The sequence below is a fragment of the Myotis myotis genome, unplaced genomic scaffold, assembly GCF_014108235.1.
Source record: "Myotis myotis isolate mMyoMyo1 unplaced genomic scaffold, mMyoMyo1.p scaffold_m19_p_31, whole genome shotgun sequence".
Classification (NCBI taxonomy): domain Eukaryota; kingdom Metazoa; phylum Chordata; class Mammalia; order Chiroptera; family Vespertilionidae; genus Myotis; species Myotis myotis.
The window spans coordinates 2,017,913-2,031,689 of record NW_023416337.1 but is presented as its reverse complement, the minus strand read 5'-3'; positions in this window follow the sequence as shown (position 1 = coordinate 2,031,689).

The window sequence follows — 13,777 nt, the reverse complement described above, 5'->3', positions numbered from 1 at the left end:
GGCAGAGAGAAATATCGATATGAGAGAAACACACCGATTGCTTGCCTCCTGCACATGTCTGCAACTGAGTTACGTGCCCTTAATCAGAATTGCACCCGGGACCCTTTGGTCCACAGGCCGATGCTCTATCCACTGAGCCAAACCGGCTAAGGATGTCCTAATATTTTAGACCAGAGATTTCCAACTTTGGTTTTTTTATCCCACAATATTAGCTGTAAAAAATACTGAGTACATTTATCTATCCTTCCATCCATCAATCCAAGGAGAGACTCAGAAAGAAAGAGAGGGAGAGAGAGAGGGAGGGAGGAAGAGAGAGAGAGAGAGAGAGAGAGAGAGAGAGAGAGAGAGAATGCATGTACTAAAGTAAATCAAAGCATTAAATATTCATAAAGCTTAATGTATCTTATTTTTGGACAAATAAATATAAAAGGAGATTTCAATATTCTCCCTGCATCACAGAGGATAATCTTATAAGTGCACTGGGCTTTATGACCCCATTTAAAGGCTGCTCATGTGAGGGGCTCAGAGAGAGCTCAGATACTTGATGAATTAATTACTGGTATTTGTGTGTGTTTTCTAAGGTGTATTTTAGGACCTCAGTCCAATGCTCATAGATGTTTCTGAATTTTAAAGAGATACACACATCCCTATTTATTCTCCCCCTACTTCTTCCACCAGCCTAGATTTCAGTAGGTCCGGTGGCCTCATTGATATTTTCCAGCTTTGAACTGTGTGTAACACCTACACTGCATTTTGGAATTGAAGCTGGATTTGCTCATAAGGTGCCCAAGACTGACCTGTTACAAAGAGAGCCAACGGGGCAGGGGCCTGCCTGAGTTCTCTGGCGGTCGGAGGCAGCCAGCGAGGAAGGGGCTACGTGCGGGGCCTTGGCCGGCAGGAATCAGGGGACTGGACACCCCTGCAGACAAGGCGAGAGAATGTAAGACCCCTTTAACGCTGGGAGTCCTCCGGGGCTGGTGTGCAAACAGGCTTTGTGGGAGCAGTTGCCGCAGGGGTTCTGTGGGTCACCCGGCCATCGCGGAAGGAGCTCCACCTCTGAACGCAGAGCTTCTTTCAAGTGACGCCTGACCCTCGCTGGTCCGTTTTGCCGCTTTCTGTCCTGGGTTCCAGCAGCCTTCCCGAGATTTGTAAGACTCATCTGCTGTTGCTCCCTCTGACTTAGGCTTCCGATGTAATAAAAATAGCAATTATTTTAAACAGCACGTTTTAAACTTTTCATCCCCTTTATGAATGTTTACTAATCAATCCCTGTGAAGCCATTATGGTGAGGGTGATAAGTCATTATTACATATTTGTTTTTCTATAAAATGAGAACAGCTTGTCTGTGATGGTAACAGAAGCTTCAAGAGCAGCGGTTCTCAACCTGTGGGTCGCGACCCCTTTGGTGGTCGAACAACCCTTTCACAGGGGTCGCCTAAGACCATCCTGCATATCAGATATTTACATGACGATTCATAACAGTAGCAACATTACGGTTATGAAGTAGCAATGAAAATAATTTTGTGGTTGGGTCACAACATGAGGAACTGTATTTAAAGGGCCAGAGGGTTGAGAACTACTGTCCAAGAGCATCTGCTTTGGGGGTGACTTCTCAGGAGCCTCACCTGGAACAAGCTGTTGCCAGAGGGGAACTCGGCCTTCCCTCGTCCGGGAGGAAAGCTGATACAGATCTGCCAGTGCTGGTTTGACTGACACTATTTTCAAGTCATTTTATTTTGGGCAGTAGATATTCTGTTCTTGAAACATAGAACTTGTAAGAATTCCACAAACATTCCGTTTCTGTAATAAGACTGAGTGTTGAGTCAGAAGGAGATATACAGAGTAAATTTAAAGAATGACTTTCTTGTGAACCTGTGAGGTCTCCTTGCCATTTGAGTAATTGCTGCCATGCGTCAGAGGACCAGAAAAAGTGAAGTTAAAGTCATCTGCCACAACCCACAGGACGCAGATCTGCAGAATTTGTGTTGTGTGGTTGACTGCAGTAGCAATTCATTTGCAACCAATTTTGCACATGGCTTCCTGGTTAATTCTTTAAAATACAAATGCTAGCAAATCAATCTTCTGATTTCTTACTATGTAAACTAAACTTTGGTTTAGACTCCAGCAGCAAGAACCTGATCTAGAAATTTCTAGAACCATAAAATCTAGGCCCTACCCAGAATTGGAATCTGCATTCTAATAAGATCCTTAGGCGAGTCGCATATTCTCATTACAGTTTAAGAAGTATGATGTATAGGAGGGCTCCCAGCTCTGTCTTGATGAAATTAGTGAAAAATGGAGAATATGCTGTTTTTCATAAAGCTAAATGTATTCAACTTTTTTAGCAGAAAATTATGACTCTCCTACATTTTTGGTGTTGTTGCTTTTATAAATTAATGTTAAAATGCAGAAGATAGTAGTGTGGTTTTTTACTACCTAAAAAAAAATTCAATAATCTTATGTCAGCTTTCTATTAATTTTTTGGCGATAAAAGAAATGCCAAAATCTGGGAACCTCTTGATATATGGGGGAAAGGCCAAACTCCCTCACATGCATGGAAGGCTCTTTAAAACCATCCCCCTCCTCAATCTTCCCCCCCCCCCCCCCCCCAACACACACACACATCATTCTCTAGCCACTGAGCTGTCTCCACCTCTGTCTCCACCTCGCACCCTCCGGACCCGCGTGAGAAGCTCCTGCCGCAGCCCTGGTCTCTGCTTGACAGGCTCCTTCGCTTCCTTCAGGCCCCGCTCCATCCCGCCACCCGGCGCCGTCCCCCCTCAGCGGCGTGTCTACACTGCGCAGCTCGCTGTTATCACAGGACTTTTCACGCTGAATAAAACAGAGCTTGTTCAGGTGTCCATCCGCACATCAGACTGCGCGCTCCACAAGCAGACGCCGTGCTCCCTCCATCACTGTCCTCAGCCCCTAGGAGAGATGGGCACACACCATGTAGTTGCTGAATGGCTTTGACATATTTGGAAATGAGCACCAAGTGAGATAGTTATCATTAGATATGCCATTTGATGGGTTGACATGGAGACCAATAACATTTTTATAATTCTTCAAATTATGAAAATATAAAAGTATAGCATAGAAGTGTAAAAGGAAGATTTATGCTCCCCCTCCTCAAGTCTGAGCCTCCTAAGATGACCAAATGTGGTCTTGTTTGTCCCTCACTTTATGTAACTTGGGTTGAGTCACTTGATCCCTTTGTGCCTCAATTTCCATATTCGTAAGGTAAGAATATCAGATTTACCTCACGTGGTTATCCTAATGGTAAAAAGAAAAGAATTATAGAAGAACTTTTAAAAGTTAAAAGCTGAAACATCAAACAAATGGCTGGATGTAAATATGAGGCAGTTCTCCTCTTTAACACCCCATCAGAATGAGGACACGCTGACGCTGAGCTCACAGAAGCAGAGGGTAGAGTGGCCGTTGCCAGGCCTACGGGTGGGGACACGGGGAGGGGCTGGTAAAAGCGTACAGACTTTCAGCTCTAAGATGAATAAGGTCTGAGGGTCTAATGTAAAGTTGATAATACTCTATTGTATAAATAAATGAAATTTGCTAAGAGAGTAGAACTGAAGGGTTCTCACACCCGTGAAAAAGGGGTAACCGTGAGGTGATGGATGAATGTGTTATATAACTTAGAGATAGGAATCCTTTTACAATGTATACCTATATCAAAGCATCACATTGTATACTTACAATATATTGCTATTTTGTCCATTATACCTCCATAAAGAATGGAGATATGCCATGTATGAGTATTGGGTGACTGTATTAGTTGGCTAAGGATGCCATAACAAAGTTCCACAGACTGAGTGGCGTAAACAATAGAAATTGATTGTCTCACAGTCCTGGAGTGGAAGTCTGCGATCAAGGTGTGGGCAGGGTTGATTTCTCCTGAGGCCTCTCTCTTGGCTTGTAGGCGGCTGCCTTCTCTCAGTGTCCTCACATGGCCGTCCCTCTGTGCATCTGTCTCCTAACCTCCTCTTCTGTTAAGGGCATCAGCCAGATTGGATTAGGGCCAGCCTAATAACCTCTATAAAGACCCTACCTTCAAATAGAGTCACACTCTGAGGTGCCAGAAGTTAGGACATTACCATGTGCATTTTGAGGGGACACAATTCACCCCATAAGTGACTTATTTAACTTTGTGTAGGAAGTATTTGGTGACATTTTGTGCAAGCTAAAGGCACCTCCCGCATGGTTTGTCCACTCCACAAATCCAGCCAATTGTATAGGTTTCGAGCCTTTTTCCACAGTAGGTCATTTTAGAAATGCAGGTATTGTTAAACTAATGATGATGAGCCAAGGGATTTCATCCCTGGTAAATGGGATTTGACTCCATGACTCAAATAGATAAAGAGATTGTTACAATATTTTTCAAATTATCTATATATATAAAAGCCTAAGCAACTGGATGACCAGTCAACTGATCGCTATGACACACACTGACCACCAGGGAACAGACACTCAATGCAGAGTCGGGCTCCCTCCTGTCTGGATCGGGCCTGCGGGGATCAGGTCAAAACCTGCTATCCGACATCCCCCGAGGGGTCCCAGATTGTGAGAGGGTGCAGGCCAGGCCGAGGGACCCCACTGGTGCATGAATCCGTGCACTGGGCCTCTAGTAAAAATACAAAGGAAATGGAGTTTAGACATATAAAAGGAAAATTTTAAAGCAGCCCTCCTCAAGTCTGATCCTCCTAAGATGACCAGCATTAAGTGGTTCAGCATGTATTTTTTTCATATTAAAAATGCCTGTACATGAAAACTTACATTAAAACATATGTACATATGGGGATTCCATATGGAGATATTTTCACACCCACTTCTCTTTTATCAAAAACCCATAATAAAATCTCAAGTTTCATGATGTGATTTCAGTAGAATTACACTTAACAGCTCAACATTACATATAATCAACACATTTCAGTGGGGGAGGAGGGGCAAACAGTGTGCCTTCCACTTGCTGGTAACAGCAGGAAGCCTCGTTCAGTGCCTTTCTGTTAGGCCACCTAACAGCTACTTCCAGCGCCCCTTCCCCTTTTCATCCTCAAAATACAGAGGCAGGAACAAAAGAGATGTCCAGTTTTCTAGACTCCCTTGCAGCTAGGGGTCAAGATGTGGCCTGATTTGTCATTAAAATGTAAGAAAGTTGGCTATGACTTCCAAGGAAGGTCTGTATTCCTGATAAAAAGAAAAGTGATCACAAATACTCTTCTCTAACATTAAATAGAGTTGCGTGAGGCTACCAGGCCAACTGGGAGGGTCAAGAAACCTTCTACAGGAAGAGTTCCCCAGAAATTATATGACATTTGAACTAGGAACTTCTGTTCATCTGAATACATTGTTAGGCAAATGAACTGTCAATCCACAGACTGAGAGAAGATCTCTATCATGCATATAATCAACAAGTGAGTCATAAGCAGAATATATTTAAAACTACTATAAATATATAAGAAAAATGCAAATTTCACCATAGAGAATATCCAATTGACTAATAAGCATATGAAAAAGTGCTCAACATTCTTAGTTATCAGGGAAATCCAAATTAAAACGACAATGAGACCCACTATACACCCACAAAATGAAAAGGTTGAAAATACCAAGTACTGACAAAGATATGGAACAAGTGGAACTTTTATATGTTGTTGGTAGGAATATAAATTGGTGCAATAAATTGTCAGTATCTATGAGAGATGACATATGGAAGTATTTTTAAAATAATTTTTTATTTTTCAATTATAATTTACATACAATATTATATTAGTTTCAGGTGTATAGCAGCACAGTGATTAGATATTTATATAACTTTCTAAATGACCACTCTGATAAATCTAGTATGCAACACCATACATAGTTATTACAGTATTATTGACTATATCCCCTATTATATACTTTACATCTTCATGACTACCTTTTTACTACCAATTTATACTCCTTTATTCCTTTACCTTTTCATCCAGTCACCTAACTCCCATCCCATCTGGCAACTGTGAAACTGTTTTCTGTATATATGATTTTTTTTCTGTTTTGTGTGTTTCATTGTTTTGTTTTAGATTCCACATACAAATGGAATCATACAACATTTGACTTTCTCTGTCTGACTTATTTTACGCAGCGCAGTACTCTCTAGTTCAGTGATGGCGAACCTTTTGAGCTCAGTGTGTCAGCATTTTGAAAACCTTAACTTAACTCTGGTGCCGTGTCACATATAGAAATTTTTTGATATTTGCAACCATAGTAAAACAAAGATTTATATTTTGATATTTATTTTGTATATTTAAATGCCATTTAACAAAGAAAAATCAACCAAAAAAATGAGTTTGAGTGTCACCTCTGACACGTGTGTCATAGGTTCACCATCACTGCTCTAGTTCCATCTTTATCATTGCAGTTGGCAAGATTTCATTCTTTCTTTATGGCTGAGTAATAGTTTATTATAAATAGCTACTAGAGGCCCAATGCACAAAATTTGTGCAAGGGGCTCGGCCCATGCAGCCACGGCTTTGTCCAGAAGGTCATCTGGGAGGATGTCTGGAGGTCGTTTGTCTGGTCTAATTAGCATATTATGCTTTTATTATTATAGATTACATCTTCATTATCCATTCATCTATTGATGGACACCTAGGTTGCTTCCATATACTGGCTATTGTAAATCATGCTGCAATGAACATATAGATGCGTATGTTTTTTTGAATTCTATTTTGTTTTTGTTTTTTTTTTCAGATAAATGCCCAGATATTGAATTACTGGGTCCTTCTTTGTTTCTTATTTTAAAGTATATTTTTTCTGGTATAATTATTGCTACTCCAGCTCCCCCCCCCCCCATTTTCGTGAAATATATTTACTTTCAGTCTGTGTATGTTTTTAAATCTGAAGTGAGCCTCTTGTATACAGCATATGTAAGGTCTTGTTTTCTTATCCATTCAGTCACTCTGTCTTTTAATTGGAGCACTTAATTAATTTACATTTGAAGCAATTATTGAGAGATATGTAATTATTGCCATTTTATTATTCACATTTTTGATATTTTCTTCTTTTTAAAGAAGTCCCTTTAACATTTCTTGTAAAACTGTGTTGATGTTCATTTGTTCATTAAGTTCTTTTTTTTTTTTTTAAACATATATTTTATTGATTTTTTATAGAGAGGAAGGGAGAGAGATAGAGAGTTAGAAACATCGATGAGAGAGAAACATCGATCAGCTGCCTCCTGCACATCTCCTACTGGGGATGTGCCCGCAACCCAGGTACATGCCCTTGGCCGGAATCGAACCTGGGACCTCTCAGTCCGCAGGCCGACGCTCTATCCATTGAGCCAAACCGGTTTCGGCTGTTCATTAAGTTCTTTAGCTTTATCTTGTCTAAAGATAGCCTTGCTGGGTAGAGTAATCTTGGTTGTAGGTTCTTGCTCTTCATCACTTTGAATATTTCCTGCCAGTCCCTTCTGGTCTGCAAAGTTTCTGTTGAGAAACTTGTGTGGACCTTATTGGATTCATCACATTTGGAACTCTGTACTTCTGGGCTTGTCTATTTCCTGAGCCAGGGAAATTTTCTGTCATTTCTTCAAATAGGTTTTCTTTCTTTCTGTTTTTTTTTTTTTTTAATTAAATATATTGGGGTAACATCCTAATATATAAAAAGCCAGGGGCTGTCATGACCGAAAAAAACAGACAGATGATCAAACACAGGCTGTGTGGGGTGACCAGGCCAGCAGGGAGGGCAGTTGGGGGCGACCAGGCCAGCAGGGAGGCAGTTGGGGGCGACCACGCCGGTGAGGGGGGGTGTGGTTGGAGGCGACCAGGCTGACATGGCGGGCAGTTAGGGGTGATCAGGCAGGCAGGCAGGTGAGCAGTTAGGAGCCAGCAGTCCCAAATTGTGAGAGGGATGTCCGACCACCGGTTTAAGCCCAATCCCGGGGATCGGGCCTAAACTAGCAGTCGGACATCCTCTGAGTGGTCCTGGATAGGAGAGGGTGCAGGCTGGACTTAGGGGATCCCCCCTCGCACAAATCATGCACCAGGCCTCTAGTTGATTAATAAGATCATATAGATTTCAGGTGTACATTTCTGTGATACATGATCTGTATATTGGATCATGTGCCCACCACTTACAGTCAAATCAGTTTTGGGGTTTGTTGTTGTTGTTGTTAATCTCACCTGAGGATATTTTCCCATTGATTTTTAGAGAGCGTGGAAGTGAGGGGAGAGACATCAATGTGAGAGAGACACATTGATTGGTTACCTCCCATATACGCCCAACCAGGGATCGAGCCCACAACCTAGGTATATGCCCTGACCAGAAATCGAACCTGCAACCATTTGGTGTGTACAGGATGATGCTCCTATCAACTGAGTCACCTGGCCTGGGCTATCCTTTTTTTGGGATTCTTTTTTCTTTTTGCTGTTCTGATTGGGTGTTTTCTACTACCTCGTTTCCAAATTGTTGACTCAGCCTTCTGCTGCATCTACTCTACTGTTGATTTCCTCTAATGCAGCGGTTCTCAACCTGTGGGTTGCAACCCCTTTGGCGGTCGAACGACCCTTTCACAGGTGTCACCTAAGACCATCCTGCATAGCAGGTATTTACATTACAATTCATAATAGTAGCAACATGACAGTTATGAAGTAGCAGTGAAAATAATTTCATGGTTGGGTCACAACATGAGGAACTGTATTTAAAGGGCCAGAGGGTTGAGAACCACTGCTCTAATGTATTCTTCGTTTCAGTTATTATGGTTTACATTTCTGACTAATTTTTAAAAATGTTTTCTATCTCCATTTTTATAGTTCCTATATTGCTGTTGAGGCTCTCACTGAGTTCACTGAGCATTCTTATAACCAGTGTTTTGAAATCTGCACCTAGTAGATTGCTAGTCTACATTTTGTTGAGTTTTTTTTCTGGAGTTTTTTCTGTTCTTTCATCTGGGACATGTTTTCCCCCTTATTTTGGCTTCTTCCCCATGTTTGTGTCTATGTATTAGGTAGAGCTGCTTCATTTCTCAGTCTTGGTAGAGTGGCCTTATGTAGTGTGCATCATGTGGGGCCCCGGGCTGGTTTCTCTGGTCACTTGAACTGGGTGCTCCAGGACTGCCCCTTGTGTGGGTTGTGTGCCTCCTGTTGTAGCTGAGCCTTGATTGCTGTTGGCACATCAGTAGGAGGGATTGGCCCGCAGGCTGGTTGGATGGCTGTGACTCCACCGGAGGACTTGTTGTGCAGGGGCTGACCCTATGCAGCAGGATTCGCGTTAGTGGGGCTCTGGTGAGTGCTCAGTTTGCCCTTGGAATGTGTCATCTGTGGGGGTGGTTGAATGGTGCTCTGGTGTAGTCTGAAGCTGACCACCAAGGTGTTGTTTCTTGGGCCTTTTGGAGGTGGAGGCCAAGGTCAGCTGCTGCCTGTCCCCTGCCCAGGTCTACTTGATATGAGCTACAAGTGATTTGCAGCCCTAGCTGGTTTGGCTCAGTGGATAGAGCATCAGCCTGTGGACTGAAGGGTCCGGGTTCAATTCCGGTCAAGGGCACATGCCAGGGTTGCCGACTCAATCCCCAGTAGGGGGTATGCAGGAGGCCGCCAATCAATGATTCTCCCTCATTATTGATGTTTCTATCTCTTTCTCTCTTCTTCTCTGAAAACAATTAAAAAAACACAAAGCCACAAAGTGATCTGCAGATGGTTGCCACTTGTGCTGAGCTCAGAGGTGCCTGGGAGAAGCTAAGCTGCAAACTGAGGCCAGCTGGTGCTAGCACTAGGCTTGGAGTCACATAACAAGAGGTATGAGACACTTTAGGCCAGCTACTGCTATTTTGGTGTTTATGAAACTGAGAGATTTTAGGAAAGTCTGCAGCATGAACCAAAACAGGCCATTTGTATGGAAAAGCCACTGGAAGGGGCTTGGGTGGGCCTGCAGGATGGGTAGGGCAGGGTCTCAAGGAATCACCAGGACTGGACAAACTGTGTTAGCCAGGACTACGGAGCCTCAGATATGGTGTCTGCCTTCACCTACAGCAGTGGTTCTCAACCTTCTGGCCCTTTAAATACAGTTCCTCATGTTGTGACCCAACCATAAAATTATTTTCATTGCTACTTCATAACTGTAATGTTGCTACTGTTATGAATCATAATGGAAATATCTGATATGCAGGATGGTCTTAGGCGACACCTGTGAAAGGGTTGTTCAACCGCCAAAGGGGTTGCGACCCACAGGTTGAGAACCACTGACCTACAGGATGAATGGGGGGTGGGAGAGTGCATGGGGGGGCTCAGCAAAGGAACAATGACCTCTGCCAGCACTTCTGTCTGGGAGAAGGCTGCCCTTTCAGTTAGTTCTCGCCCTGAAGCCAGACAGACAATTCAGTTCTTCCCTGTTGTCTCTGGTTCCTTCCAAGCTGCTGTCCCAGTGCTGAGCTCAGTGAGTCTGAGTAAGTCCATGTGTGGTCCCTTTAAGAGGAACTACCTGGAACCCCAGCAGCCTCTGTCTTAGCTACAATCCCCACTGGTTTCCACAGCCAGAAATTATGGGGACTTCACTTCCCAGCACTGGAAGCCTGGGCTGGGGAGCCCAGTGTGGGGCTGGGACCCTTGCTTCTCAGGGGACCTCTGCAGCTGAGATAGCTCCCTGCTTTTTTACCAGCAGGTCTGTGTCTCTGCCCCTCTTACCAGTTTCAAAGTGGCTTCTTCGCTATATCCTTGGTTATAGGATTTCTGTGCAGCTAGATTTCAGAGGTTCTCAGCGATGGTTGTTCGGTAGTTTAGCTGTAATTTTGATGTGGTCATGGGAGGAGGTTTACCTATTCCGTTGTCTTGATCAGAGGCTGACATATGCAAATCTTATAACCCAGCAACGTGGCTCCTAGGTATATCCCCCATAGAAACACAGACACATGTCCACTTGTACCTGAATGTTCACAGCAACATTACTCATAATTGCTAAAAACTGGAAATATCCCAAATATCCATCAGCAGTAGACTAGATCGATGAACACAGTAAATACTGCACAACATTGCATGAAAGCCTCCAGAGACCCAACAGCCTGGGTGATGCTGACCAACATGGGCTTGCGATGTGAAGCAGGCTTGGGATGAACAGCTAAGTGGGCAAACAGCAGCACCCAGAGCGGGCAGCCTGCGTCCAGGCGCCTCCGATTCAGAAGCGAAAGGGGTTTGTGGGTGGCAGCGTGAGGTGGCATTGCTGCCGGCGCAGCCTGGCCCCGAGGAGCCGCACCCGGAACCCCGCGTTCACAGGGCACTGGCCCGCGGCTCCGCACAGCCACTGTTCTAGATGGAAAGAGACCCAGGAGGATAACCAAGTGCTATGTGTGGCTTTGAAATTAATTAGCTCTGACCTACCTGCTAGCACCAGTGAGCAAAGACAGTGCCATGCAGTCCCTCATGGAGGCCCTCCTCACTCCTGACGTTGAGGGGTGAATGTCATGACACCTGCAGCTTACTCATAGAACAAATATGCAGGTGTTTGCTGTATCCTTCTTTTAACTTTCTGTGGATTTAAAAATGTTCAGGAGAAAAATTAAGAAAAAGACATCCATATAATTAAAAAGTCAAGCTAAGTTGTTGTTTTTTAAAAAATTGATTTAAAAACAATAGGGGCCATAATACTTTATGGTTGAAATATTTCAAAGGCAAATTGTATGGCTTAACTCTACGTTCAGGTCAGTCGCTGAAGAGAAGTGTGGGTAATGGGGTACAGAGCGGCACCGTCAGGGGAGTGAGCAGACAGCGAGCGGACAGCGGGCCGGGACCCGCACGCACAGCCCCAGGAGGAGACAGTGGCCTCTGGACCCGCATGCAGGTGCTGCCAGACGGAGGCGGGAGCTCAGGCCTGGCCCTCACTAGCTGCAGGGGCCTGGGCAAGCGTTTTCTGTTTAATTTCCTCAGGTTACTTTATCAAACGTTAGAGGCTTAACACGGAACAATTCACGAATTGCAGGCAGACATGTGTTAAATTTTTAGCAAAGTATCTGGCATAATAAGTGCATCAAGGTTGGTGCTGTTATGATCACAACCATATTTTACACAATTAGGCAGGAATGGGCATTCTGGAGTTACAGCCCCACACACGAGGGCAGGGGGCCACCTGAGAGCGACGGCCCCTCATGGGAGGGCACCTGGGGCCAAACCAGCAGCCTGGCCCCCAAATGCAGACCTGGTGGCCCTCACTTTGTCACTGTTACTGTATGTCCTCGGGGAATTTATTTCATCTTCCCAAGTCTGTTTTCTGAATAAATGGCAAATGCACAGAATAAATGGTAGCAATTTTTATTAAAATCGAAATGCATATATTTAAAACATTTTCATGTTGTTTTATTATTTTAATAAAGACTTACTGAACTGAGTTATACAGGAATCTTACCTTCATATGGAAATGACAAGGGTGTTTTGTTTTCGGGGAAGGCCGAGGTCAGGCGGGTGACCTCTGTCACAGAAAGTGTAATTGGAAACAATAGCTTCCCAGCTCTCCGCTGGGTTTCAGGCAGGAAAGCTGCTGAGAAGACAGTGAGTGCATCCGCCTGCCGCCTCATCCTTGACACTGGAAAGTTCAGAAAAGTGGAGAGGCTAAGAAACCCATCACCTACGTTGAATACTTGCTAACTGTGTCAGTCAGGAAAGGCTGGGTTATACTTTAGTGACGAACAATCCTAGTGGCTTTTAAAGCAGCACAATTTATTACTAAGGGTTCAGCATAGGTTGGTGGGAGGTTGGGGCTGTACTTCTAGGCAAAGCCAGAGGAGCTGGCGCCAGGGTTGTGGAGTGCGGGCTGCTGTGGACTAGCAGCAATGCCTGGCAGAGATCCAGCTGAAGCAGCCACTGCCCGCCTCTGGGAGCGGATCTGCAGGGCTGACCCCCCATCTCCAGGTGCTGCCTGCAATGTCCACAGGAGCACAGAGTCAAGCAGAACAGCTTCTGCAAACCCTGGCAGTACTGTCATGGCCTGCCGCTCATCACACAATACACTTACCAGATCGGGCTTAAATAAATAAAGACCTTCATCAAACCTAAAAACATACTGAATTGTATAGGGAAGGAAACCCTGCTCCGAGCCAATCCGTCACTAGTTTTGTCTTTGCAAGAATGTCTTATAACGGAGTCAGCCAGGCCTCTCTCACTCCCCGCCACCCGGAGGGCGACTCCAGCTGCGCGCTCCTTGGCGTTGCTGAGCAGAACTCAGTGAACGGCACGCGGGTTGTTTCCATTCGGGGGCTATTACAGGTAAAACTTGTGCAAGTTTTTGTGAAAAGAACTTTTTTTATTTTTTAGGGTCATAGGGCAGCGCATGTTTAACTCTGAGAAATTGCCCCATTCCGCACCCCAGCGTTTGAGGGTTTAGCTTCTTGTATCCTCACCAGCACTGGGTGTGTCAGTGCTCAATCATCCCGATAGGTGTGCGCTCTCTCTTTCTTGGGAAATTCTGGGGATTAGTTAACCATAAATAAAAAGCATGTCCTCTGTCACCTCTGACGCACCTGGAAGAAAAAATACGGGAAGTGGCTGCTGAGGGGAAATACAAACGCCTGGAGGAGTAAGGTTTCCGCACAGCGCAGCAGCAGCAGCAGGGGTTGGCTGCCAGGTGTCCTAAAGGAAGAATAATAGCAATGGCTCTCCCCCTACAGGAAGACCGCACACAGCCAGCGGCACACCCCAGCACTGGGGTACATAGGACCTCCCAGGCTGAGTCTAATAGACACCAGTTTCTCACACACACACACACACACACACACACACACACACCCTGACAGTGTACACACACCCTG